At 52.7% G+C, this 27,249-nt stretch overlaps 1 long non-coding RNA gene across 3 annotated transcripts; it reads left to right on the top strand.

Annotated features, from left to right (window-relative positions):
* Positions 1-741: 741 nt before the first annotated feature.
* Positions 742-27,214, top strand: LOC119627226 (uncharacterized). Of its 3 annotated transcripts, XR_005243319.2 has the most exons (6): positions 742-1,745; positions 6,253-6,321; positions 16,582-16,718; positions 23,978-24,065; positions 25,396-25,531; positions 25,856-27,214. It is a non-coding gene; the product is annotated as an uncharacterized lncRNA (long non-coding RNA). The 3 variants fall into 3 exon arrangements; XR_012095279.1 differs by having other exon boundaries at positions 25,396-27,214; XR_012095280.1 differs by lacking the exon at positions 6,253-6,321 and having other exon boundaries at positions 25,396-27,214.
* The last annotated feature ends 35 nt before the right edge of the window (positions 27,215-27,249 follow it).

Below are 27,249 nucleotides of genomic sequence, written 5' to 3'. Positions count from 1 at the left end.
TAGGGGTAAGGAGATTCTCAGGCACTCAGCACAAAAGCTGAGACAGGAGCTATTCAAGGCCACAGTGTGGCTTAGGGATGGAGCTGGGGGTGGAGACAAGGGTGGGGCAGGGGAGATGGAGAGGACACCACAAAGGGAACCCTGGCCTCACATCCAGGCCCCACATGAAGAGCTTGGCCTGTGCTGCCTCATCTACTACCTTGCCCACCTTGCAAGGCAGGGATTAATATGTCCTGTTACAAACAAGGAAATGGAGCTTGAGAGAAAAAAGTAGCTCGCTCAAAGTCTCCCAGCTAGTAAGTGTCAGGACCAGATTGGAATCTGGAGCTGGAGCCTGAGAAATCAGCTATTTGGGAAAAATTAGTCCAGACAAGAAAATGGTAGGACAGAGCCCACTGTGGGTGAGAGGTGGTGACATGGCCATCCTCCCTCCATCATTTCACCCCTGCAGGCCCATGGTCTGTGGGGACATCTTTTTGAAATTCCAAAAGCTCTGGATGCAAAGCCCAAAGCCTCTATGAGTAAGCCCTCAGGTGGCCAGATCCTCCCAGGCTGGCGCCTACCTCCCTGGAGGATTTCCCCTGCACGGCTTCCATTTGAAAAGGAGCTTAGGGCCTGGGTACCGACCCCGCTGGGCTCATCGATACCCTGGCTCAGGGATGCAGAGTGGAGGAGCCTGGCCTGCTGGGGAGGGGGCGGGGGTGGGAGCAGGTGTGGGGTGGAGGAGGGGGCACTGGAAAAGCCCTCTAAGCCTGGCCTTGGGTGTTGAGTTTATTTTATTTAATGTCACCTGTAGCCGCACCACCTTTTTCCCCATTTAACATCCCGTGTACCTAGCTCTTTTAAAAACTCATATCAGGCCAGGTGCAGTGGCTCACGCCTGTAATCCCAGCACTTTGGGAGGCTGAGGTGGGTAGATCACCGGAGATCAGGAGTTCGCGGCCACCCTGGCCAACATGGTGAAACCTGTCTCTACTAAAAATACAAAAATTAGCTGGGCGTGGTGGTGTGTGAGGTGTGTGACTGTAGTCCCAGCTACTCAGGAGTCTGAGGCAAGAATCGCTTGAACCCAGGAGGCAGAGGTTGCAGTGAGCAGAGATTGCTCCACTGCACTCCAGCCTGGGTGACAGAGCGAGACTTGGTCTCAAACAAAAACCAAAACAACTCACATCATTTATGTAGCCTTTTATAAATATGAACTCATCAATCCTCAGAACAACTTTATGATATATGTATTATTGTGCCCAAATTTTACAGGTAAAAAAGTTGAAGTAGAAGAAGGTCAGGGACTTGCCCAAGGTCATCAGCAGTCAGTGGCAGAGGTGGAGCTTGAACCCAGGCAGCTGGCCTCTGGACGCCATGCTCCGAAATCCCTCCTCTCTTTGGAGACAGAGACCTCTGATAGTCCTGCTCCCCAGCCAGGCCACTGAGGGCCTCAGAGATAACCATTCCTTTCTTTTCACACAGGCCCAGAGTTTGTTTACCTCAAGTGAGCAAGTAGCCGCCCCAAACAAAGGAGATGTGGGTGGAGATAACCCAATCGTTCAGGGCCTGGCCAGGCAGTTGGGAGGGCTGGGATTGAGCCCAGCCAGCTTGGGGGCCAGGCTTGAGAAACTGCTGGGACCTGGCTGCCGGCTGTTTGTTGCAAAACAATGAGTCAGCCCCAGAGGAAGGGGAGCGGGGGTGCTGGGGAATCCGGTGGAGAGGCCTCTCCTCCCCCAGCCCTGACTCCAGCTTTTCCCATGGTGAGTTGTGCCCATCCCCACCCTCCTAGCCCTTGGTCTTCAGAAGGCTCGACCAATTTCCTTTTTTGTTGTTTGGCTGTGATAGGAAAAGTATTGAAAAATAGAAAGTGCCCTAGACAGGAAAACACTCTGAAAGCTGAAATGTGAAACCTGGCAGCCTGGGCCAACGCCCCAGCGGGAGGTGGCCAGCGAACCAGGATTCTATCCCTGGGCTCCCTCCCAGGCAGGCACCAGCCCATGAAGGCACTGCAGCCCCATCAATAGAGATGAGAACTTGGAGGTCCAGGAATGAGTGGTGACCGGTTCAAGGTCACACGGCTGGTGCTATGGCCCGGGAGGGTGGGCAGGTCTCAGGGACCAGGTCCCTAGATAGGAAGAGGCTAGAAACACAGACTTCCTTTAAAAACAAAATGTTAGCCTTGCACTTCTATTCCCACATGGCACCAGAGCTCCTTGCCAGAGGCACACCAGGGTATGTGACAGTTCTCTACCCTGGCCCTCCCCAATGAGCCAGAGTAGCCACTCCTAACAGATCCCATCTGCCCATAGTGGGTGTCACAAGCCACTCCGTTCCTCCCCTGACCCTGCCCCCTCCACCTCCAGGCCCCTTCCTCTCACTTATCTAGTAAAGATAGTGCCTTCCCGTTGTTGAGAATAGGACAGAGGGAATTTGCTCCTGATCACAGAGCAAATTTATTAATTCATTCATCAAAACCGTGTTGGGCTGCTACAGAGCCTGACTCCAGAGAAGAGTGAGAAGGGAGGGCACTGTCTCTTGGGGAGCCAGCTGCACATACAGATAACTGCTCCATTACAGCACATCGATCAAGACTTATCTGCCACGTGTGCAGTGGGACGCTGAGGGGCCTGACCCAGCCTGAGGGACAGAGAAGTCTTTCTGGAGGAGTCAGAAAGAGCTGGGTCTTAAGACTGAGTATGAGTGCAGCAGGGCCAGGGGGTGATGATATCCACAATCCCTCAGTCCCCCTGTCTTGGCTCTGCCTGCCGTTGGGTCTATAGAACCACTCAGTCAGTAGTACTGAGCTCCCACAATGGCCCAGTGGTCCACAACGGGGGTGGCGTGGGTGTGGACACAAGGCAACTATCACATGGTACCTGCCCTCAAGAAGCTTCCTGGGCCATTGGGGAAGACAAAACTATCATCCTTGCAATGTTGAGGAAAGCCAACAAATGTTGGGAGCTCCTCTGTGAACAGTCGTCTCTCCTTCTGTATCCTAGGGGGTACTGTGTTGGGGGGATTGGTTCCAAGACTCCCATGGATACCAAAATCCACAGATGGTCAAGTCCCTGATATAAAATGGCATAGTATTTACGTATAACCTATGCATAGCTTCTTGCATATTTTATTTTTGGCTAAGCAGGCATGAATGACTCACGTATACTTTGAATTATCTCTAGATTACTTATAATATCTAATACATGTAAATGCTATTTTGTTTTGTTTTGTTTTGTTTTCCTGTAGAGACAGGGTCTTGCTTTGTGGCCCCTGGCTGGAGTGCAGTGGCTCGATCATGGCTCACTACAGCCTTGACCTCCCAGATTTAAATGATCCTCCTACCTCAGCCTCTGGATTAGCTGAGACTACAGGGACACACCACCATGCCCAGATAATTTAAAAACAGTTTTGTAGAGCTGAGATCTCTCTATGTTGCCCAGGCTGGTCTTGAACTTCTGGGCTTAAGCAATCCTCCTGCTTCAACTTCCCAAAGTGCTGGGATTACAGGCCTGAGCCACAGGCCTAGGTGCTATGTAAATATTTATTATACTGTATTTTAAAATGTTGTATCATTTTTTATTGTTATTTTTAGTGTTGTTATTTTTATCATGTTTTTAACATACTTTCCATTCGTGGTTGGTTGAATCCGTTGATGTGGAACCTGAGGATAGGGAGGGCCTACTGTATCTCTATGCAGAGCTTACCAGGCGTGGTGGCTCATGCCTATAATCCCAGCAATTTGGGAGGCTGAGGCAGTCAGATTGCTTGAGCCCAGAAGTGCAAGACCAGCCTAGGCAACATGGCCAAAAACAGTCTCTACAAAAAATACAAAAATTAGCTGGATGTGGTGGTTCATGCCTGTAGTCCCAGCTACTCCGGAAGCTGAGGTGGGAGGATCACCTGGGCCTGGGAGGCTACAGTGAGCTGAGATTGAGCCACTGCACTCTAGTCTGGGTGACTGAGCAAGACCCTGTCTCAAAAAACAAACAAACAAGCAAACAACCAACCAAATAACATACCTTATTTAATCCTCACAGGTGGATATTCTTATTATTTCCATTTTATAAACAGGAAACAGAGGCTCAGAAAATATCAGTAACTTGTCCTAAGTTATACCTGGTAGGGAATACAGCCAGAATCTTAATGTAATCCCAGCTATTTGGGAGGCTGAGGTGGGAGAATTGCTTGAACCCAGAAGGTGGAGGTTGCAGTGAGCTGAGATCACGCACTGTACTCCAGCCTGGTGACAGAGCTAGACTCCATCTCAAAAAAAAAAAAAAGCACAATGCAGAGGAGGGTAACTATCTTGCTGTTCAGTTGAGAAAGGATGAAGGCTGAGTAGGGCATTGGGGGTGTGAGGAAAAGGGATTGCTCAGAGAGGTAGAAGATCTGGCTTCAGCCCTGGACTGGTCTCTTCTTCAAGAGAATAATCATTGCTTGACCTCCTCTGACCATCTGCTGCCAGTGAAGCCAGACAATGGCCATTCACCCAACAGATGCTAATTGAGCCCCTTCTAAGTGCAGGACCTATCAGCCCTGAGACCCAACAGGGGCAAGACATTCCCTGACCTCAGGGAGCTCAGGTCGTTGTAGTCCATAATCCTCAAACAATTAGCAGTGTCACACATGCTGCTTTCTCCCCTCCAACCCTCCAACAGCTCTTAGAGGTGTTTTCATATGGACTTTTTTCTGATCGTTTAGGCAGAAACCTCTCCCTGCCACCATCCCTCTCTTGTCCCTGAGAGGCTTTGAGACTCATCTGTCTTCATCTGTACATTTCCCACAGGACCAAGTACAGTACTGAGTCCATTGCTAAGTAGTCATTTAGTATTTGCTGAGGCTAATTAGTAATAATGGAGAAAAACTATTTTCCCACTGACCTTGAATCTAGACCACAGACAAATTCCTTAATTTATCCAGACAGTTTTCAAAAGGTGCTATTGGCCCTAGAGTCCCTGTCAAAGAATGAGGCTGACCAAGTGGGCCCATTCTGTGAGACCACGGGGCTGTTACTATAGGCTCAGAAATGATGACCTTGCTGAGCCTTTAAGGCCACAACCCTGTGTACTGTGGACAGAGTGATCTCTGAAGGCTGCCAGTCACTCCAAGTGAGCCAATCAGCACAAGCTATCTGGAATTAAAAGTTGTATTACATTATGAATGAGAGGGCTCCTGTGAGGATGGGATCTGGTGTCCTGTATTACCATAAGCCCAACACTGCTCTAGACTTTGACTGTTGAGGCAACTGAGATACAGGCAAGCCCAAATCTAGAGCTTGGAAGGGACCCTGTGAGGCTATTCTAGTCCTTTGGGGGCCTCAGTGCAGGTAGTTCCGGAGTGAGGAATGGGGTAGGACCTGGGAGCCTCAAGTGGGAAGTGACTATGGGAGGTCAAACATGCTGGAATGCATTTTGGGGGCTGTTTTTGTTTCCTGGACTTATATGTTTTTATTTCCTCTTTGCCCTTCCTTAGGATTTACTAAAGCTCTTTGGGAAGTTTCAGTTGCTTCAGCTGTGTGTGTGTGTGTGTGTGTGTGTGTGTGTGTGTGTCAGATCTTGAGTGTGAGGGGATGGACAGAGAAGGAGAGTAGGGGATTTGCTGGGGGTGAGGTTGAGCTTGGATCAGTATCAGGAAGCAAAAACTCTGGTTTTATGGTGGGGAGGGTCTTTCTCTTCCCCTCCCAGACCCTGTTCCAGCAGTGGGGTGGCCCAGGTCATGACTGGGACTATTTCTTCCTTTTATTTCTGGCAAAAGCTACAGGAGGGGAGTTCCCCTTCTCTGTTTGTTTTGATTCTGTTGTTTTCTTAAAGAGAGGAAGGAAAACCATCATCACTTTTTCGGTTTTGTGAACAATAAAGGCAGGCTGAGAGGATGTTCGCCTGGGCTGGGGCATATTCGCCTGGGCTGGGGCTGTGGGGGCTGGGCCAACACCTCCTCCTCTTTCCCTCTGGCAACCCTTCTCCTGGCAGCTCAGGACCTGGGGAGACCCCCAGAACACAGATAAGGCCACATTGTGGGGTCAAGTTTAAGTGCTGGCTCTGCTTTTTAACTGCTTTTCACTGGTCTGAGGTGTATCTGTATAAATGGGAGTCATAGGGTTGTTGAGATTAAAAACAAAAATACTCGCTTGTAAAAACACAGTGCTGGGCCTATACTAAATGCCCCAGAAATGTCTTTCCTTTGCTTTCTTCCACTGGCGGTTCTATACCATGACCCTGGTGGTATGGTATACCCAGGGCCACCCTCCTGTCTTCCTGCTTGTCCACACAGAGCCGGCTTCTTCCATGACAGGACCTGCAAATGCTGGGCTCACAGAAGGCTCTGAGAAGTAAATAACAGGTGAGGCTGGGGGTGCCTTCTAATTTCTTGGGGTTGTCCCCAGTCTGTTAAGAGGCAGTCTAACTTTCCTTTTAATTTCTTTTTCTTTCTTTTTTTTTTTTTTGAGATGGAGTTTCCCTCTTGTTGCCCAGACAGGAGTGCAATGGCACGATCTCAGCTCACTGAAACCTCCGCCTCCCAGCATCAAGCGATTCTCCTGCCCCAGCCTCCCAAGTAGCTGGGATTACAGGCACCCACCACCATGCCCAGCTATTTTTTTGTACTTTTAGTAGAGACAGGGTTTTACCATGTTGGCCAGGCTGGTGTTGAACTCCTGACTTCAGGTGATCCACCTGCCTTGATCTCCCAAATTGCTGGGATTACAGATGTGAGCCACCGTGCCAGCCCTTGAATTTCTCCTAGCCCTTCAGTTCCTCCAGCTTCATGCCTCCCAAGGTTGCACCCCCCAGGGCCTGTCCTGCAGTCCTGGGGCAGGGGCCCTTCTCTGAGGGGATGAAGGGGGCACTTCCCTGAACAGAGAGAGAGGGAGACACCCACACCACTTGGATTAAACTCCCTGGGCCCCAGCTGACTCTACAACTTGGCCAAGAAACCCTATCTCCTAGGGCCTCAGTGTTTTAGTCCGTAAAATGGTTCTTGAACCTTTAAAATACACTCTTTCGTAGAGTTGAAACACTTTGCAGACCTGCACTCTGTGACAGTAGTTGAACTTTAAAAATCCTTTGATTAAAAAGAAGACAAATGGTCATCTGCAAGGATACCTTCATCAATGCTTTAATTTTTTAAAAAAATTTATTTATTTATTTTTGAGACGGAGTTTCGCTCTTTTTGCCCAGGCTGGAGTACAATGACGTGATCGCGGCTCCCCACAACCTCCGCTTCCTGGGTTCAAGCAATTCTCCTGCCTCAGCCTCCCGAGTATTTGGGATTACAGGCATGCACCACAACACCCTGCTAACTTTTTGCATTTTAGTAGTTTTTCCATGTTGGTCAGGCTGGTCTCAAACTCCTGACCTCAGGTGATCTGCCCACCTTGGCCTCCCAAAGTGCTGGGATTACAAGCATGAGCCACTGCACCCGGCCTGCAATGCTTTTAGATGAGTGTATATTTTATTCAACAGCCCTAAATACATTTGAAAATGTGTCCCCTTGACTGGGTGTGGTGCAACAGAGTGAGACTCTGACTCCAAAAAAAAAAAAAGAAAAAAGAAAATGTGTTCCCTATGTGGGAGGCATCAGCCTGTGGATGATGCAGATTCCTAAGGGGCTTGAGGCTCCCAGGGTGCGTGAATTTGTGTCTTTGAGGGGATGGATAGCCCTGGAATTAGTTGATTTCTCCTTGGCCCTCCCGGGGCAGACCCAGGGACTCAGGGACACCAAATGGGTAGTCCCTGACTCAAATTCAAAAGTTCAACAGTGACTGACCAGAATGTACAGTGTAGTGGCTTCTCTTTAACATGTGGATCCTGCCTTGGATGCCTGCCAGGGCTTCAATCCTTGCTCTGCCACTAACCAGCTCTCCTGCCAAGGTATGCTACTTTATCTCGTGGGCCCCAGCATTGTCACCTATAAAATGGGGTTGATAGTACTTGTGAGTTTTTATGAAAATTAATGAGATAATGAACTCATGAGACTTACTTAGCACAGGGCACAGTTATTGCTTAACAAATATTACTTTTTTTTTTCTTTTTTTTGAGACAGAGTTTCACTTTTGCTGCCCAGGTTAGAGTGCAATGGTTCAATCTCAGCTCACTGCAACCTCCACCTCCTGGGTTCAAGTGATTCTCCTGCCTCAGCCTCCCAAGTAACTGGGATTACAGGCATGCGCCATCATGCCTGGCTAATTTTGTACTTTTTTTAGTAGAGACAGGGTTTCTCCATGTTGGTCAGGGTGGTCTTGAACTCCTGACCTCAGGTGATCCACCCACCTTGGCCTCCCAAAGTGCTAGGATTACAGGCATGAGCCACCGCACCTGGCCCAAATATTACATTTAAAAGCAAAAATAAAAACAAACCCACGAGTGCCCAAGCTTCTCTTCTTGCAGTTGCTGCTCACCATCCTGTGGGCTGGTGCTGTCTGCTTTTGCAACAGTCTCCTCTGACCCCTCCATCCTTCAAGCTCAGCCTTCTTCAGGAAGCACTCCTGGCTCCTGCAGGCTGTCCCCACAGACCCCTTCCCTTGCCTGTGCCCTTTGGCACGTGGCACTGGCCCTACCAACTATGCCCTCCTACATGGTTCCCTGATGGGCCCTGTCTCCCTGAGAGCAGGATTCCAGTCCCCCTGTGCTGTTGCTTGGGGAGCCCTGCAGGTCCAGGCTCCATTCCCAGCCCCACACAGCTCTGGGGACCAGAGATTGGTTCCCAACCACATGAAGGAAGGCACACGGAAAAACCATAAACCCGAAGGCTGAGCGGGATGTTTGTCAAAACAGGACAGATCTGCGGCCAGGGATGTGGAGGGAGTGTGCTGGCCCTGAGCAGAAGCGAGCATTTCAGGGAGCTGGGATGAGCACCGAGGAGCTGGCACGGGCAGGGCACAGCAGGAAGGAGGCCCATTAACACTTCTGCCCCGACCACACTTCCTCTGGCACCTCGGCCAGGGTGCACACAGGCGCGTTTGTCCCACTTTCACTGCGGCACTGTGTTCGCAGCAGCCCCGGCTCCCCCAGCCCCAGGTGGCTGGGTGTTGCCTGGGCACAAATGCCCTTTATGGATGGGCAGTGCTGGAGGGAGGCAGGTCCTCCTGGGACTGGAACCACCCCACAGAATTCAGAATTGACCTTGGAACTGCCTCCCTGCCAGCGATGCAGCCACTCAGGAGGCCTGGTCGCATGGAGGCCATGGCATTGCCCCCAGGGACCCCAAAGCATGGGAGTAATCCCAGGAGAAAGCAGCCACCTTTGAAAGGCAAGAGTGCCCCGAGTAAGCCCTCCCTCCAGGGCCCATCACCCTGCCTGCTGCCACCTCCTGGCACAGGGACTGTGGATTCTCATCTCCTTGAGGGGCCTGAGGTGGCAGGCCTGCTTTGGTGAGGCTCGCAAAGGAGAAGGAAAGAAGGAGACCCCAGTGATGCCTCATTGCCCTCCTTCCACCATCCCAGAAGGAGTGAGTCCTCAACCAAGCATCCAGGGACTACCTTCCCTTCCATCCCTTCCATGAAGCCCAGCCCACGTTAGCCTGAGAGTTGATTCTCAGAAGGGCCTTTGGTGCTCTTTCTTAGGCCAGTGGGTGACAGAAGTCTCACATGCCACAGACAAACCCTCCAGCCAGGCCCCACTGAACTTCCATCCCCCATTCACACTTAGCCTCAAGCCCCTCTCCCCAACCCCAAGGCCTGCCCAGGTTTTTTTTTCAGCTGTCTTTTGCTCATTTAATCTAGGGACAGGTGCAGGCACGTGCTGGCTGCCTGTCAGCGCCCCCTAGAGATGGCCCAAGGACCCGCACCCACCCCCAAGGAGGCCTCAACTGAACGTTTTCTTTGGAGGCTGGGAGGTGAAGGAAGGCAGCCTCCGTTCCCTGCCAGCCACGACGCCAAGCTCACCTCGGTGCAGTTAGCTACTCTCTGTAGAGATCATTGTCATCCTTTGACATCTGGGGAGACTGAGGCTGGGAGAAGAAAGAGAAGTCAAGCCCTACCTCCTGGGATTCTCAGTCTAGCTGTGGCGACATCAGGTGGGAGGGGCTTGTGAGTGGGAACCGAGCCTGTCCTCCCTGGGTGCCCTGCTGTGCCCTGCCTGCAGGGTCACAGGCCCTGTGCTCCTGGTGCCCCTTCTCTCTGGCTGGGCTTGGCGTGGCAGGTGGGCCACCTTGAGGAGGGCAGGAGGGGCTGCCAGGCCCTCAGGAAGTCAGATGAGCTTCCCTATCTCCTGGAGCTCCCCGGGAATGGGACACCACGCCGACCACAGCCACCAACGCTTGCTCACCTGGGTTTATCTCCAACCCTCTGATCCAACTGGAGGGTGTGACACTGGCCTCAGTCACAAATCCTTTCACATCCTGCAGAACCAGAGGCAAAGGTTGGCTGGCCAGGCACAGCCTCTCCGCCAACCCCCGCCGCCCCCGCAACACACACACAGACAGACAGAAACACTTCCTCATGCCCAGCACCCCCAGCTCCCACACTCACCACACGGATATCCCTGCCGACACACCTCGGGCACAAATACGTGCTCCACCCATGCCCTGTCCCCTTGGGGGCATAGACAGCACACACGCCTGTGCCCGCCCCACAGCCCCCTCCCACCACAACCCCACAGACACAAAGATGCCTCCACTCCCTTCCCAGACACTGCCCCGGCCTGAGCAAGGTCACACATTGAGACGCCACTTTGTCCGAGACTGCACGCTTGTGCCCTCACGCACTCAGGCACCCACTGCACCCACTCTACAGGTACCCACACGCCCAGGAATCTGAGCCAAGCCCCTCCCCACCCCAGCCTGAATCAAGTCATTTATGTTGATAAACCACTTATTTATAGTTCACAGGTTCTGAAAGGTGAGTGTGTATGTATGTGCGCGTGCGCGTGCGTGCGTGTGCGTGTGTGTGTGTGTGAGAGAGAGAGAGAGAGAGAGAATGAGCAGGGTGTGGGGCAAGCAGAGCAGAGAGGAAGAGCGGGAAGGAAAAGTTCTGTGACTCACTTGCAGCTTAACAATGCCACATCTCAGCTCCCCAGGCCAGGGGGAAGGGCCCATTTGTCAACACAGCCAGGCCTGGCTGGGGGCCAGTCAAGTGAGGTCCTGTCTCCTAGGACAATGAGATAGGGAGGTAAGGATCCCCCCCAGAGACAATTGCTGTTCCCCTGTCTGCGCCCTGGGGGGTATGCACTCTGGGCGGCCCCAGAGCCTTTCTGTTCATCCTTACCTTAACTCCCCAGCTGAGGCGGCCCCACCACTCACAGCCTGGCCCCTGCTCCTATCTCTAGGACTGCGGGTTCCCCACCTAGCTGCTCCCCATTCAACCTTCCAGCCCTTTCTTCCCGCTGTGCCTCCTGCCTGCAGAGCCCTCCATCCCCTCCACTCTTGGTCCTCTCCATCCTTCAGGCTCCAGTGCCTTCCCATGCTCTGCCTCCTGCCTCTGAACGCTTCCTGCTCTCCCCATACCACAGTCTCTTTCCCATGTTTTCTGGATAGTGAGCCACTACTCTCTTCCCAGTTAGACTATGAGCTTGCCAAGGGCAGGCCCTGGAATTGCTTCCTCTGCCCCGAGAAAGTCCCACCTGGGACCCCAGCAGGGCCGTGGAGCGGCAAGTGCCAGGATGTTCTTGAGAGACAGAACAGTAAGGGACTGAGAGGGACTGAAAAGGCCAGGTGAGCCCTTCTGCAGCCTCTGCCTGGCAGGTAGCTGGTTCCCTTGGGACTTGATTCTCCTGGACAAACCCCTCCCCATTCCACAGCTTAGGCAGGCTAGGGCAGCAAGGATTTCTCACCAGGCCCTGTCTGACACCAGGGTCTGGGGGACAGCAGTTGGGGGCCCAGAGAGCAGCATGTGACCTCACCTGCCTGGTGCCAAGCTCATGCTAGTTTTCCTCAGGAGCGCGCCCACCCCTACAATAGCCCTGTGGCCTGGGTGATTCCACTAGCTCAGGAAACGGAGGCTTAGAGAGGCCTGGGGATTGTCCAGGTCACCTAACTGGTAAGCAGCAGAGCCCCAGATCCACGCTCTTTCCTCTATTCCCCACTGCCCCTGCCCCCAGCAGCCCCTGCCTCTGAATCTCACTGGTCTCAGACCTCAAACTTTTGCTTTGTTTCATCTCCTGAAACTTTGCTCATTTCTTCCCATTGCTCTCCTGAGCCTCCACCCCTTTGCCTAACTGCACCTCCTTTGACTCGCCCCTGGAGCAGAGGAAGGAAGAAGGCCCACGGCTGCGGGCATTTCTGTGCACTGTTTCTCAGAGGCTTAGCACACACTTCTGGATGTGGAAACCTTTTCTTTTTTTTATTTAAAAATATAATTAAAAAAATATATAATAGGGGCTGAGCATGGTGGCTCATGCCTGGAATCCCAGCACTTTGGGAGGCCGAGGAGGGCGAATCACTTGAGGTCAGGAGTTCTGGACCAGTCTGACCAACATGGCGAAACCCCATCTCTACTAAAAGTACAAAACTTAGCCAGGTGTGGTGGTGCATGCCTGTAATCCCAGCTACTTGGGAGGCTGAGGCAGGAGAATCACTTGAACCCGGGAGACAGAAGTTGCAATGAGCTGAGATCATGCCATTGCATTCCAGCCTGGGTGACAGAGCAAGACTCTGTCTCAAAATAATAATAATAATAATAATAATAATAATAATAATAAGGACAAGTAGGCCAGATGCAGTGGTTTTTTTAAAAAAAAAAAGAAATAGAGACAGAGTTTCACCATGTAACCCAGGCTGTTCTCAAATTCCTGGGCTCAAGTGATCCATCCACCTACAAAGTACTGAGATTACAGATGTGAGCGTGAGCTGCTATAAGGCTTTTCTTTCTTTCTTTCCTTTTTTCTTTTTGAGACAGAATCTCGCTGTGTTGTCCAGGCTGGACTGCGGTGGCATGATCTCGGCTCACTGTAACCTCCACCTTCTGGCTTCAAGCAATTCTCCTGCCTTAGCCGCCCGAGTAGCTGGGATTACAAGCATGCACCCAGCTAATTTTTGTATTTTTTTAGTAGAGACGGGGTTTCGCCATTGTTGGCCAGGCTGGTCTCGAACTCCTGACCTCAGGTGATCCATCCGCCTCGGCCTCCCAAAGTGTGCAAGGCTTTTCTGAAACCTGAACTCAGAAGCTAGACACAAACCTGTCCTTCCCTCTCCGGGGACCAGCAGGGCTGTGTTCCCAGAGGCTCTCCTTGTGGGTTTGCACCTCTCTGGTTGACTGTCCCTCGCACGCATCCGTACCATAGCTGACTTGCCTTCAGAGACAACAGAATCTCCCTTGCAAGCAATGATGGGAAAAAAGGTAAAGGGTGCTGGGAAATGCATGTGGCAGACTCTCTTCGAGGCACAACCTCAAGCGTGTGATCCCAGCCTGCACATAGCATGTAATTATTTGATAAAAAATCGCATTCCAACCCCAAGCCAGCAGTCCTTGGTTTTTTTCCACTCCCCCTTGCTGGTTGCCAAATCCACAGTGTCTGTGAAATATGGTTGTGATTTTCATGCCGAACCAAAGTCAAGGCTGGACTCCTTGATGAGTTCAGTTTTGCTGGAAGATAAGGACTGACCCAGATTCTTGTGTGTTGATACTATGGGGGGAGTATTCCAGGGAAATGAGATGGGTAGCCTTTGGAGGGGTGGGGTCCACTCTTTGCCACAAGGAGGCTTTGGGTGGCACAGTTGGGAGTGGCTGCTGGCACACCTGGGGATGGCGGCCTTCATGACACAGAGTTGGGGGTGCAGGCCTGGCAACTTCACTACCTGGTAACTTCACTCGCCTGGTAACTTCACTACCCCCTTGAAGTAATTGTGGCCATGTGAGTTGCTTTGGCCACAGAAATATGAGTAGAATGGACACATCTCCCCTCCAGGTAGCAGCAATAAGAGCAAATGTGTGAATCCCCAGAGCCCCTTCTTGCCACCATATGGTCATCCACAATGCCGTTGATAGGAAGCTTCCCTAAGCCCGGGTCTCCGGGCTAGCACAGCACAGCTCAGGGTCCTCCAAGTCGTCTGCAGTGCTCATTTGCCATGACAGTAATACATCTTCACTGTTTTTAGCCACCTAAACGTTGGGATGGGCCAGGCCCAGTGGCTCATGCCTGTAATCCCAGCACTTTGGGAGGCATAGGCAGGTGGTTTACTTGAGCCCAGGAGTTTGAGAGCAGCCTAGGATTTGTGTGTTCCAGGCCACATAAGAAAACCCTGTCTCTACAAAAAATAAGAAAAAATTAGACTGGTGTGGTGGCACAAGCCTGTAGTCCCAGCTGCTCGAGAGGCAGGAGAATCGTTCGAGGCCAGGAGTTCCAGACTGCAGCCTGGACGACCAAGCGAGACCCTGTCTCTAAAACCAAACCAAACCAAACCCCCAAAACATTGGGATGTTTGTTACTGCAGCATAAACTAGCCTCTCCTGCCTGATACACCTACCTTATAGGGTTGAAGAGATTATCTAGTGATGAGATTATTCACTAAATAACCCAAGTGAAGAGCAAAGTGCCTGGAAATACGCTGTTGCTTCTTCCTCCTTTTTCCCTTTCTCTTCTAACGTTATTTCTCTTTTTCTGCCATTTTGAACCAGGTCACAGGAAGTTTTCCAGGTCCACTAAGTATGTATAATAGTATAGGAGCACAGCAGTGGTGGGTGGTTCGGGGGACAGACATGTATGCAAGTAACCATCGTGTGATGTGCTCAGTGCTATATTACCACTACGAGTCCAGAGCTAGGCAAGCCCAGGGGAGGGGATAATATGTTTATTGAGGTCCTCAAAAGTGAAGTCTGAACTAGAGATACTAGATATCGAAGGGTGAGTTCGGTTTCTTCAGGCAGAGCAGGGAGAATGGAGCGTTCTAATAATGAGAGCAACTGCCATGTACTGGGCCCCTGCTGTGTGCCGGATATTGAATCAGGTCGTTCTCCAATTCTCCCCTCCTGTCGGATCTACAATATCTATGATGCGTGTATTACTGGTTTTTGTTGTTGTTGTTGTTTGCATCAAATTCTTTTTTTCCCAAGAGAGTGTCTCTCTCTTTTGCCCAGGCTGGAGTACAGTCACGTGATTACTTCTCGCTACGGCCTCAGCCTCCTGGACTCAAGTTGTCCTCCCACCTCAGCTTCCCCAGTAGCTGGGACTACAGGCATATGCCAGCCAACCCGGCTAATTTTTTACTTTTTTGTAGTGATGGGGTCTCACTATATTGCCCAGGCTGATCTCAAACTCCTGGGCCCAAGTGATCCTCCTGCCTCAGCCTCCTAAAGTGCCAGGAGTACAGGCGTGAGCCACCATGTCCAGCCCAGCCCATTTCCTGCTTTTTTAGTTTTGCTCAAGTTGTTCCTTGTGTTTGGAATGCCCTTTCCTAAATATATCCGCCTGCCTGAGGCCTACTTTTCCTCCTAAGCTCAGCGCAGTCCCCCCCTTGTCTCTTTGTTGAGATGGACCGGCTGGAAAGGAGACTTGGGGACTGTGTTCTGTTTGAATGACCTGGTTTGAATGATGGGATGAGAATAGGAGTGCAGATATTTGCTAATATTTAATACACAGATTTCAGTCACACGTGTATATGATTTGTGGAAGCATCATTATCCTGAAGGTGTGTGCCAAGAGTTGTTTCTTCCTGATAGCAGAACATAATCAAACAGGTCTGGAAACCACTGCTGTGCAGATCACACGAGTTGTTGAAGTTGTTTGTTTACTGGCTGTGTGACTTGTGCAAGTCACTCAGCCTCTCTGAGCTCAAGTTTTCCTGCCTGTAAAACGGGAATTATCTTGGTGCCTACCTCATGAGGTTATGGAGCCTCGGTAAGATAAAGCTTGGATAAAACTCAGACACATCGGTGCCTCTCAGATGTGTCTGAGTTCCAGCCTGGGCAGAGCCTTGTTTGGTGCGTCCAAGCTGCTGGAGGGTCCTGACAGGAGAGGCAGAGGAGAGAGGGCAAGAGGAGCTGCACCAGGTGACAGGGACTCTGTGACTTAGGCAGGCTGGGCTGAGACATCCCAGTGGTGTTTGATAAAAGGCAGGGGCTCTTCTCTGGTCAAGTAAATATTAGAAGAAAAGCCTGTCTCCGGGGAACGGCTCCCCTCCCACTCCCCCTTGAGGGCCAAAGTCCCCAGGGGCCAGTCTGGAGGCTCCTTTTATGTGACTGTAAAGTAATCTAGGGCCTGGCAGGGTCGAGCCTGGGCGGGCACTGACGTGCAGGGCGGCATTGATGTGGTCAATGATTACCTTTTATGCCTGGCCATAAAGGCAACCGCCCAGCCCTCCGGACAATGTCCCCTGTAGACAGTGCCTCGGGAGGGTGGGTGTACACACACACACACACACACACACACACACACACACACACACCTGCCAGGCAGGGATTGTCCTGATTGAGGTCTCCGAAGACATCCTTGCAAGGCATCTCCATCTCCCTTGGAGTTCCTGAAGACTTGGCCCAGGAGCTAAGGGGTTTAGGTGGCCATAAGTGAGGTCAGTGAAGTGTAAAACACAAACGAGTGACATCCAGGGGCCTGGATCCTATTCGAGGTGTATCTATGCAGATGGGAAGGGGTCGCTACCCAGACTCAGGTGCCACATCTCCAGGGAAGGAGGGTATTCTGGGACAGATCAAAGTCTACTCCCATTTTACAGGAGATGCAGTTGAGGTCTGTGCATGCAGTGGCTTGCCTGGAGTACCAAGGATGGAGATGATGGCCGAGCTGGGAGTAGGACCCAGGTCTGCTTGGACAGTGACAAACCCTCTGGCCACTGCCCCCAAGGGGGTCCAGGTAGGAATATCAGGGTCAGGAAGGGTTTGTGTCACTTCTCAGACAAGATATCTCCCCTGGGGCTCAGAGGGGAGCTGGTGAGAACCTAAAGACCTGGCTCCAAGGCTGATGTCGGGAAAAGACCTAGGGTGAGCCCCTCCAGCGGCCACAAAGGCTACGTGCAGGGCCCTGCCCTCATAGGGGCCCCTTACATAGCCCCACCTCATTCTGTCCCGATGTACAGATACTCCCACCACCTGGGTGATGGCGGCTGGGCTATGAGGGTCAGGGCTGGGGCATAGATGGCCAGATTAATATTCTACCTCCTTGGTTGATAAGGCCCGGGAACCTTGGTCCCAACGAGCAAGGCTGGAGAAGCAGGGACCATGGCCCTGGTAGGGAGGTCTCGCTTTGTCAGGTTCCAGAGCTTGGGGCATTGCGGCTGGGTGCTGAGGACAGGGCTCAGGAGACCTGGGTCCCGGGCCAGCTCACCCTGGGGCTGGGCATTGCTCTTCTCCCTGGCCAATGGGAGAAGGACTCTGTGCTGTCTTCCTGGTGAGTGTGGTGAGGATCACACCAAGGACTCTGCGGGGAAGGTCTTGAATGGATCAGGCTGCTATCTTGAGGAAAGAGGGTTATTATTCACAGTAGTCATAAATGCCCTGTGAAATTGGAGTGGAGTTGCTTTGAGCTCTGGCCAGAATGCCCCAATCAACCTTTGGCTCTGATAAAGATAAGCAGGCCCAAGGTGATAACACATCAACCAGAAACTGTCAACAGGAGCTAATTAGGGCACTGGGTGCCGGGCGAGCCCCGCCCCCTACACCTGATGGGGGAGAAATCTCAGGTAGGGGAGGATGTGGGCTCACTGCCTGGACCTTAGCCTACTGCTTTTTTGTTTTTTCATCTTCTGGCCACTTTTCCACCTCCAACCACTACCTCCCACCCCTCTGCCTGCGTTATATAACATAACATGAAACAAGATGGAATAAAACAGAATCCAATGTGATGGGCACCATATAACACAGTGGAAAGAATCCTGACGTGGGGCCAGGTGTGGTGGCTCATGCCTGTAATCCCAGCACTTTGGGAGGTCAAGGCGGGCAGATCACCCGAGGTCAGGAGTTTGAGACCAGCCTGACTAACACGGAGAAACCCTGTCTCTACTAAAAATACAAAAATTAGCCAGGTGTGGTGGTGGGAACCTGTAGTCCCAGCTACTCGGGAGGCTGAGGCAGGAGAATCGCTTGAACCCGAAAGGCGGAGGTTGCAGTGAGCCAACATTGCACCATTGCACTCCAGCCTGGGCGACAGAGCGAGACTCCATTTCAATAATTAAAAAAAAAAAAAAAAAAAAAAAAGAGTTGGGAGCCAAGGGACCTGAGTCCAGCCTGGTTCTGCATGCCCTTGAGCTGGTCATTTGTCCCTGAGCCACAGTGTCCCTCTCTGTAAAATGGAGGCCAGAGTGGGGCAGGTGTGCAGTCATCCCTTGCTGGGATCCCATCTAGGTTTAAAGTCCATGCTCTTCTGCGACACAACACTGCAATCTGCGAAGTGCACAAAACATTGCCCTGGTGCCGCCCAGCAACACAGGGGTGTGTGTGACACTCGACAGAATCACAGACCCACCCCGCAGGGAGAGGGAGGTCATGTGGAGGCCCTGAGGCACCGCTAGCTCCCAAGGGGTCCTGGAATCCCTCTCCCTTTCTGCACCTGCTCTAGGGACACTCAGGGTCTATTTTTCACTCGGTGACCAGTAAATAAATGCGGTGTTGGGGCTGGGGCTCAGTGGTCCATTTCCCCTCCCTCATTAATATACACCTCCCCCGTCCTGCCCGCCACACACACACACACACACACACACACACACACACACACGTTGAAATGGCCGCCTATAGGTAACCCCCAGTACTGAGCCAGGGCTCCCGGCGATGTGGTCCAGGCTGGGCCTTCTTTGAGCTGGGGGAGTTGCTGGAGGCATCAGCCCCGCTCGTGTCCTAGTTTTAGCCCAGATTCTGCTTCCCATCAGCAAAGTCCAAGTCACTTTTCCTGGGAACTGGCAGGAAGGGTGTAGATGGGGTTGGGCAGAGAGAGAAGTAGACATGAAAAGACAAGGAGGGGCCGGGAGCAATGGCTCAACCATGTAATCCCAGCACTTTGGGAGGCCAAGGCAGGTGGATCACGAGGTCAGGAGATCGAGACCATCCTGGCTAATATGGTGAAACCCCGTCTCTACTAAAAATACAAAAATTTAGCTGGGCATGGTGACACACGCCTGTAGTCCCAGCTACTCGGGAGGCTGAGGCAGGAGAATCTCTTGAACCCGGGAGGTGGAGGTTGCAGTGAGCTGAGATTGTGCCACTGCACTCCAGCCTGGGTGACAGAGTGAGACTCCATCTCAAAAAAAAAAAAAAAAAAAAAAAAAAGACAAGACAAGACAGGGAGGAAAGTGGCCAGGAGATGGGTGAGTAGGAGGGAGGAGAAAAGGGAGGAGGGCCTGACCATCCTTCCTGACGCCCACTTCTCTGGGCAGCAGGGTCATCTGCACCTAAGCTTGCCTGGTTTAAGGCTGGGCAGGTAAGGCCAGGCAGTGACTCAGCCCCAGGGCCCACTGTCACAGGCCCCGAGACCGAGGGAGGAGGGCACAAATCAGGACCTGGGGGCTGAGGTCTCAGCCTCAAACAGAAGTCACTACAAGGGGCAGTGGCTCTAACCTGGGAGCAGTTTCTCCTGCCTGGGACAGGGGCAGGCATAGTAATGTGGTGAAGAAGAGGAGGGAAGAGTCTGAGGAAGGTGGTGCCCGAAGTGAATCTTGAAAGGTGGGTAGAAATGCATCTTTCTTGACCTCTGTCAGCTCAGCTTCCTCTTCTGAAAAATGGTATAATTTTTTTTTTTTTTTTTTTTTTTGAGACAGGGTCCCTCAGTTGCCCAGGCTGGAGTGCAGGGGCATGATCTCAGCTCACAGCAACCTCCACCTCCAGGGCTCCAGCGATCCTCCCACCTCAGCCTCCCAAGTAGCTGGGACTACAGGTGCACACCACCACACCCAGCTGATTTTTGCATTGTTTGTAGAGATGGGGCTCGCCATGTTGCCCAGGCTGGTCTTGAACTCCTGAACTCAAGCGATCCTCCTGCCTCAGCCTCCCAAAGTGCTGGGATTACAGGTGAGAGCCATCGCACTCGGCCAACAGTGGGCATAATTAATGGGACTTTTTTCATCGGCCTCATCAGGAGGATAGGACACAGCCTCGCTGGTGCTAAGTGCTAGGTGCTGACATGTGGGCCACTGATGCAATGGGCAGGAAGGTTAGCGGGGAGGGCATTTCAGGCACAGTGAACAGCACAGACATGAAGGCGAAAAATGAAAGAAAACGAAATGCCACAGCCCTGAGCCATCTGGGGTGCTGGGAGCAGTGCAGAGCCACTGCCAACCTCTGTGTGTTGCAGGCAAGAGAAGGCGTAGTGAAGCTGCGGGGTGGATGCCAGAGCGATCAGAAGTCTAGCCAAAGGGGCGTGGACCCAAGAGGGCCAACCCTGGTAGGGGGAAGTCCCCAAGACTGGGCCACAAGGGCCTGATCTCAACTCCTAGGTGTTGAGAGAGCCCGAGGCTGTGTGGGGCTTTGATGCTCCTTCTGTGGGGTGAGGGTGGGTGAGAAATTTTGAGGAGTTGCAGGAGAGGAATCTAGAGGGGTGTATGTAAGAGAGAGAGAGAGAAAGAAAGGGAGGGAGAGAACTAGAAGGTCGGAGGCCAGTACCAAGGGGCAGCCAGAATTCATGCCTGTTCTGGGGAGGGAGCAAGCAGTGCAGGTCTGTTTCCCAGGCCGGGCTGCATTGCCCTCCAGTACTAGGAGGTGCAGGGACCTCTGTGGGAGAGCAGGAGGCTGCCCAGCACATGCCCTGTTTTTGCTCAGTCTAATTCTCCTCCCTGGCCTGCCTCAGCCCTGCACCCGGACTGTTTCATCAGGTCATAGAGCAGCTGGGTGTGAGTGTGTGGGTGTTTGTGTGTGTGTGCACACGCATGCGTGTACATGTGGTGTTTCTGGAGGACCTGCTAAAGGTCAGGTCAGTAAGGAGTGAGGGCATGGCCAGCCCCTCAGGCCCTGGCATCCAGATAGCTCCTTCCCACCCAAGGGGCAGTGGCAGCTGATAGGCCTCTGAGTCAGGATGGGTGAGGAGGAGGAGCTGGAAGGGCCAGCCAAGGAGGAGCAGGTCATCACCTGCTGAGTGGCGGGTCATGCATTAAGCCTGGCGGTGGGGAGCAGGGCTGCAGGGGGCCCGGGGTCGGAGGGGAGGGCGATTTCTGCTATTGAGACAATAGGCACCCCAGGTCTGTGTTACTGGGGCTGGGGGCCAGGAGGCAGGATAGGACATGCTCTTGCCTCCCCACCTCCGCTCCCTCAGCAGCTGGTGGAGGCCTGGGAGGTGAATCCCAGGTTGACGGCTAGTGTGGGCCCAGGAAAGTCTTTGGGGATTTGATGCAATCCCGAGTCCCTGATGGCTCATGGAGAGGCTGTGCCTGCACCTCTTGTCGGGGAGCCATCTGGGGCTCGCCCCGCACCCAGCACATGGCTAGGAGCGTAGTGAACTCCATCTCCAGGAATGGGCAGGACCCAGGAAGGCACTTGAGGCCCGAGCTCTCTGTGTCCAGAAGCAGCCCTCTCAGGTTGTGGGGGGACACTCTGGGTCTTGCACCTGCCAAGGCCCCTGCCACAGAGAATGGGAACAGCACTGATCCCCCAGGGCCACTCCAAGTTTTCTGGTCTCGAGATGCAGTCCCCGTGGGGCTGTGGGTGGACCCCCTCTCTGCCTAGCCCAGTTCCAGCTATAGAAGCTGTGTGGAAACATCTGCCCTGAACAAAGTGCCTTTCAGCTTTCCAGGAATGCTGGCCTGGGGCAGAGCAGGGGTGGCAGGGAAGGACAGGCGTGGGGTGGGATGTTCCAGAATCCACTGGGACCCAAACCCGAGAGCACCAAGTTCCCACGAGCCAATGCCTGGCTGTGGAGGAACCGGGAGGTCACAGGGGTGCACCTGGCAACATCAGGATGAGGCAGGTAGCGTGTGTGTGCAAGTGAGACACAGGGCTGGAAGGGATCTGGAATGTCACATGTCCATGCCCCTAATGCCAAAGGTTGCTTGGTGCAAGTAATATTACTTTTTCTTTTTTGAGACAGGGTCTCACTCTGTCACCCAGGCTGGAGTGCAGGGGCGCGAATGCAGCTCACTGCAGCCTCAATCTCCTGGGCTCAAGTGATTCTCCCACCTCAGCTGGGATCACAGTCGTGAATCTTCTGTAGAGATGGGAATCTCGCCATGTTGCCCAGGCTGGTCACAAACTCTTGGCCTCAAATGATGCTCCCACCTTGGCCTCCCAAAGTGCTGGGATTATAAACAAGAACCACCATGCCCAGCCTCACTTTTTTTGTTGTTATTTGTAAAAAAAAGTTAAAGAAGAGACATGGTAGAATGTAGTGGTTGAAAGTGCAGACTCCAGGCTGGGTGGTGGCTCACACCTGTAATCCCAGCACTTTGGGAGGCTGAGGCAGGCGGATCATCTGAGGTCAGGAGTTCAAGACTAGCCTGGCCAACATGGTGAAACTCTGCCTCTAGAAAACTACAAACATTAGCCAGGCATGATGGTGGGTGCCTGTAATCCCAGCTACTCGGGAGGCTGAGGCCGAAGAATCACTTGAACCCGGGAGGCGGAGGTTGCAGTTAGCCAAGATCGCACCATTGTACCCCAGCCTGGGTGACAGAGTTAGACTCCATTTGAGGAAAAAAAAAAAAAAGGAAAGTAAGTGCAGACTCCAGAGCCCAATAACCTGGGTGTGGACCATAACTGCCCACTCCTAACTGCTTTGATGGTGGGAAGTCAGTTTATCTGTCTCTGTGCGTCAGTTTCCACAACTGTGAAATGGGCATCAGTACTGTATCTACGTCACAGGGTCATTACAAGAATGAAATGAGCAAATATGAATGAAGTGTTTAGAAACGGGCCTTACTCCATGTCAGCTCTATGCAGGTATGATTGGTCCTTGCTGAAGGAATGAAATTCCATGTCAGTCAATGGGTTATTGCCAGGCCCAGGCCCAGGCTGGTCAGAGCTCTGGCCAACTGGGCCCACACAGGGTGTGGCAGGGCAGCCAGTGTCAGCACATCCAAAGTCCCCCGGCCTGCTGAGTTGGCAGAGGGCCTGCCCTGATACTCCCCAGCCCCAAAGAACATCCTAGAAAGGAGACTGGGGCTTCCTTAGGTGTCAGTGGGTAGAGGGAACAGGAGATTGGGAGCCCCTAACCGTGGCTGAGACCCTCCCACAGCCCTCGCTGTGTGGCCAGGCCTGGCACGGGGCAGTGGCACATGTTTTCCATGGCATGTGGAGGGTACAAGGGTGCAGGACTTACTCCAGGGGGCTGTAGTCACATGTGTGTGCTTATGGGGGCTCAAAATCTTCCAGCCAACGGGCACTTTCCTGCTCTGACTAGAACCCATAGCAGCAAGTCCAGGCCAGTCCGTCTGGCCCTAATTCTGAGCTAACTTGTACTTCTAATGATTTCATCCAGAAAGTCAGTCAGTCAGTCAACAAACATTTTTGGAGGCCCTATTGCATGTCACACCATTAAAGTGGAGGTACACAGAGGTCTCTGTCTTGAAGAATGGGATCATTGCACTGAGAAAGGGGTTCCTGGCTACAGGCATTGTGTGCGCCAAGGCACAGTGGAAAGGGAAAGCCTGCCCAAGGTGGGAAATGTGGCCAAAGGGAGGGCAGATGGGAGGAGGGCAGGGCAGGAGGCAGGGCTGGGGCTGAGATGAGGAAGGGCCCTGCGAGGCAGGCTCAGGGGTCCAGCATCTTCTGGAAGGAGGCCTTGAAGGTGCAACTTCAAATATCCAGAGATTGAAGGCAGCTTTCCTGCCATCCCATGAGGCCTGGTCCAGGAGCTGTTCAGTGAACCTTGGCTAGTTAATGGCAGCATGAGTGCTGGGTGGGTCTGAGGGTCCAGGTTACCCTATACAGTGCAGACCACATGATTGGGTCATTGTGGAGTTGTGCAACATTGCATCTCTGTGGCATCTGGAGCCTGGTATCTGGGCATTTGTGACCGTGCCCATTTGTGTGTGTCAGCGAGTGTCTGTGGGCTGTGGTTCAGCCACTGTGTGTGTGTGTGTATGTGTGTGTGTGTGTGTGTGTGTGCATGGTGTAGTGTCTGCCGTGATTGACTCCCTAGGTGCTGGAGGGCTGACGAGTGTTAGTCCATAGATACAGCCTGCCCCAATCCCATCCTAGGCACAGCTGCTCTGGTGAGAACACCTGGAGGTGATTCCACATCTGGGCTTGCAGTAGTAACAGCAGCAGGATCATACCGGGCTGGAAGGTGCGTCTCTGGGCACCAGGTCAAGCAGGCATTGGCTTCCCTGGAGCCTGGCTGGGGATGTGCAGGGGTGGGAGGTCTGGAGTGGGAGTAATTGGTTCTTAAGGCTCCTGAGGGTGACTGTGGGGATAGAGGTCCAGTAGCCCTCTTTCCCTGCCTCTCCAGCCCCCATCCACCCCCACTCCAAATGTCCATTCTTTCATCCACCCATTTCTGCCTTTCCATTTGTCTGTCCGTCCTCCTCTGCCTTTCAGCCCGTCTATTAGTCTATCCATTTGTCCGTCTGTCCTCCTCCGCCTTTCAGCCCATCTGTTAGTCTATCCATTTGTCCATCTGTCCTCCTCCGCCTTTCGGTCTGTCTGTTAGTCTATTCGTTTGTCCATCAGTCCTACTCTGCCTTTTGGTCTGTTAGTCTATTCATTTGTCCATCTGTCCTCATCCATCTTTCAGTCCACCTGTTAGTCTGTCCATTTGTCTGTCTGTCTATCCATTTGTCTGTCTGTCCTCCTCTGCCTTTCTGTCCATCTGTTAGTCTATCTGTTTGTCCATCCATCCTCCTCCATCTTTCAGTCCATCTGTTAGTCTATCCATTTGGTCTCCCATTGGCCACCTGTCTGTCTCTGGTCCTCTCCGTCACCTGCCTGTTCCCCCAGGCACCTCATTCTCGAGTCGTCCGATGCAGGCTATGATCAGGGGCTTCACTCTGGCCCCTCAATAGCCCCTGTGGCTGCAGCTTGGGCCTGCCCAATCCCTAGTGAGTGAGCCTGCCCTGTGAGCTTCCCCCTCACTCCAGAGGGTATCATGAACTCCTAAAACAGATCCGATGCGGCCTTGCCAGTCCTGGAATAATCACACCAACAGCTTCAGTTTCCCCTTCCAGCCCTGTTCCCAGAAGGTCCTCTTGTCTCTCACCTGGACAAGGTTCCTCTCCTCCAGGGAGGACTGCCTGACCACCCATCCATGGGCTCTGTGGCCACCACATGCTCTATTCGTATGTCTCAATCTGTCACAGCCGGGTTCAGCATGTTGCTGTGGCCCCTGCGGGAGGTCCTTCCTGTAGAAAACCAGGATCCCCACTCACCTTCCAAACATGGGTTCAAAGCTGCTGCTTCCCAAAGCTCTGCTTCCCTGGGCCACCTCCCACCCTCCCTTGCCTGGACAACGGGTGCAAGGGGCTGACCTGGTCAGAGAGGGACAGACCACCAGGTGCCGCTCCCTCCAGGGCCTCGGAGAACTCAGAGCACCAGGGTGGGGAGGGGTGAGGGTGGCATAATTAATCATGGCATGTGTGTCTCTGTGTGTGTGTGCAAGTGTGTGTGGTATTCATTTACAGAACAAACATTTCCTGAGCACTGGCTTGTGCCAGACACCGTTACAGGCACTGGAGAGATAGCAGTGAAAAAACCAATGGCCCCTGCCCACAGGAGGCAGATGTCCCAGCCAGGGAGACCTAGGAGGCTGCAGGGCCTGTGAGTGTCAGGGAGTGTGAGTGAGTGTGAGGGGGGTGAGACCCTGTGGAGAAGGGGCCCGTACATGAATAGGGCTGGGTGTGAGTCAGGACATGGGTGTACAGACTCAAGTGTCTGTCTTTGGTGGATAAGAGTGTCCCCTGGGGTCTGTGCCAAGGAGTTTATGTGTCTGTGCAGGCCCAGAGTTGAAATGTGCCTATCAGTCAGTTTGGGAGACTGCGTGGCAGTCACACCTGGCTGACTCCCAGGCTGCGGGGCTCTATTTTAAGAAGTGACAACCTGCAAATCCCTGCCCCCCACCATCCCTACCCCACACCTGCTCAGGTGCCCAGCCTCTGGGGAGGGCCCGGCTGGCCTATCTGCAGAGAGAGCCCACACTTCAAATGGAGCAGCCTCTGGCCCCCAGGTAATGAGGGTGGGGTGTGCCTGGGGCCCTGCTGATTGATGGGGAATCCCAGCTCCCTTACCTCACACCTGCAGCCCTACCTCCTGCCTCCCAGCATAGCCCCTGTGTGTGAGGCACAGCTCTGGAACCCTCTAGGGCTCTGCTGGCCCATGGTGCCCCACCTGATCACCCTGGGAAGTGGGCCAGGCAGGGCTGGAGGTGAGAGGGGAGGAGGGAAGTAGATCAAGGATGACCTCCCATCTTATCAAACATCTGAGCCCCTCCATCATCCCCTCCTTCAATGGGGTCTTCTTCCCTGGCTGCAAGTGGATAGTCCGGGTAAGTAGAAGCTGGGGCTGCCTGGGTGTCACCCCCCACCCCCGCCTCTGACACTCCCTCACTCTCTCTACTGTGTGTCCCATTTACCTTATCTTCTCTCGCCCTCGTCACTACTCCGAGTTAATAACAGTCGTGTGTTGATCTGTTAGCAGGCATGATGCTAAGTGATTTGCATGTATGCTCTCCTTTAATCCTCACAACGACCCTGTGAGGTCAGCAATTGTTATTCCACTAGAAGGGAGAAAGCCACAGCTCAGAGGCATCCACATCGCCCAGTGAGGAGGGCAGAGAGTACGGCTTCCTGTCCAGGTTCTGGAGAGCACTTAGCTGTACTGCGGCCTTGGGATCATGCTCTGCTGCTCTCCTCCCAGCCGTGGTCCCTTGGTGGGAGCTGAGCTGTGTCCTCGAAGGTTGTGGACTGTGACCATTGTTCACGGGAACCAGAGACATCACTCTTTAGGATTCTACCAGCAACACCTGAATGGGCTCGACATTCGTGGAGGTGATGTTTCCCTGGATTACTGACTTTTGTTTTATAATAATTAAAATCTTTATTTGGTCTTATTTAATATAGTTTAGAAGCTATCCAATCTGTTTTTTTTGGAGAGGCAAACTTCTTTTGAAAATGTAAGTTTTGGCTGGGCGAGGTGCCACACACCTGTAATTCCAGCACTTTGGGAGGCCGGGGAGGGTCACCTGAGGTCAGGAGTTTGAGATCAGCCTGACCAACATGGTGAAACCCCGTCTCTACTAAAACTACAAAAATCAGCAGGGCATGATGGCAGGCGCCTGTAATCCCAGCTACTAGGGAGGCTGTGGCAGGACAATTGCTTGAACCCAGGAGGCAGAGGTTGCAGTGAGCCAAGATCTTGCCACTGCACCCAGCCTGGATGACAGAGTGAGACCCTGTATCAAAAAAAAAAAAAAAAAAAAAAAAAGGAAAAGAAAATGTAAGTTTTGCTTTTAATTAAATAAAGTCTTGGTTCAGAAAACT

Source organism: Chlorocebus sabaeus, chromosome 14 (genome assembly GCF_047675955.1).
Source record: "Chlorocebus sabaeus isolate Y175 chromosome 14, mChlSab1.0.hap1, whole genome shotgun sequence".
NCBI classification, from domain to species: Eukaryota; Metazoa; Chordata; class Mammalia; order Primates; family Cercopithecidae; genus Chlorocebus; species Chlorocebus sabaeus.
This window is presented reverse-complemented; position numbering and strand designations above follow the sequence as displayed.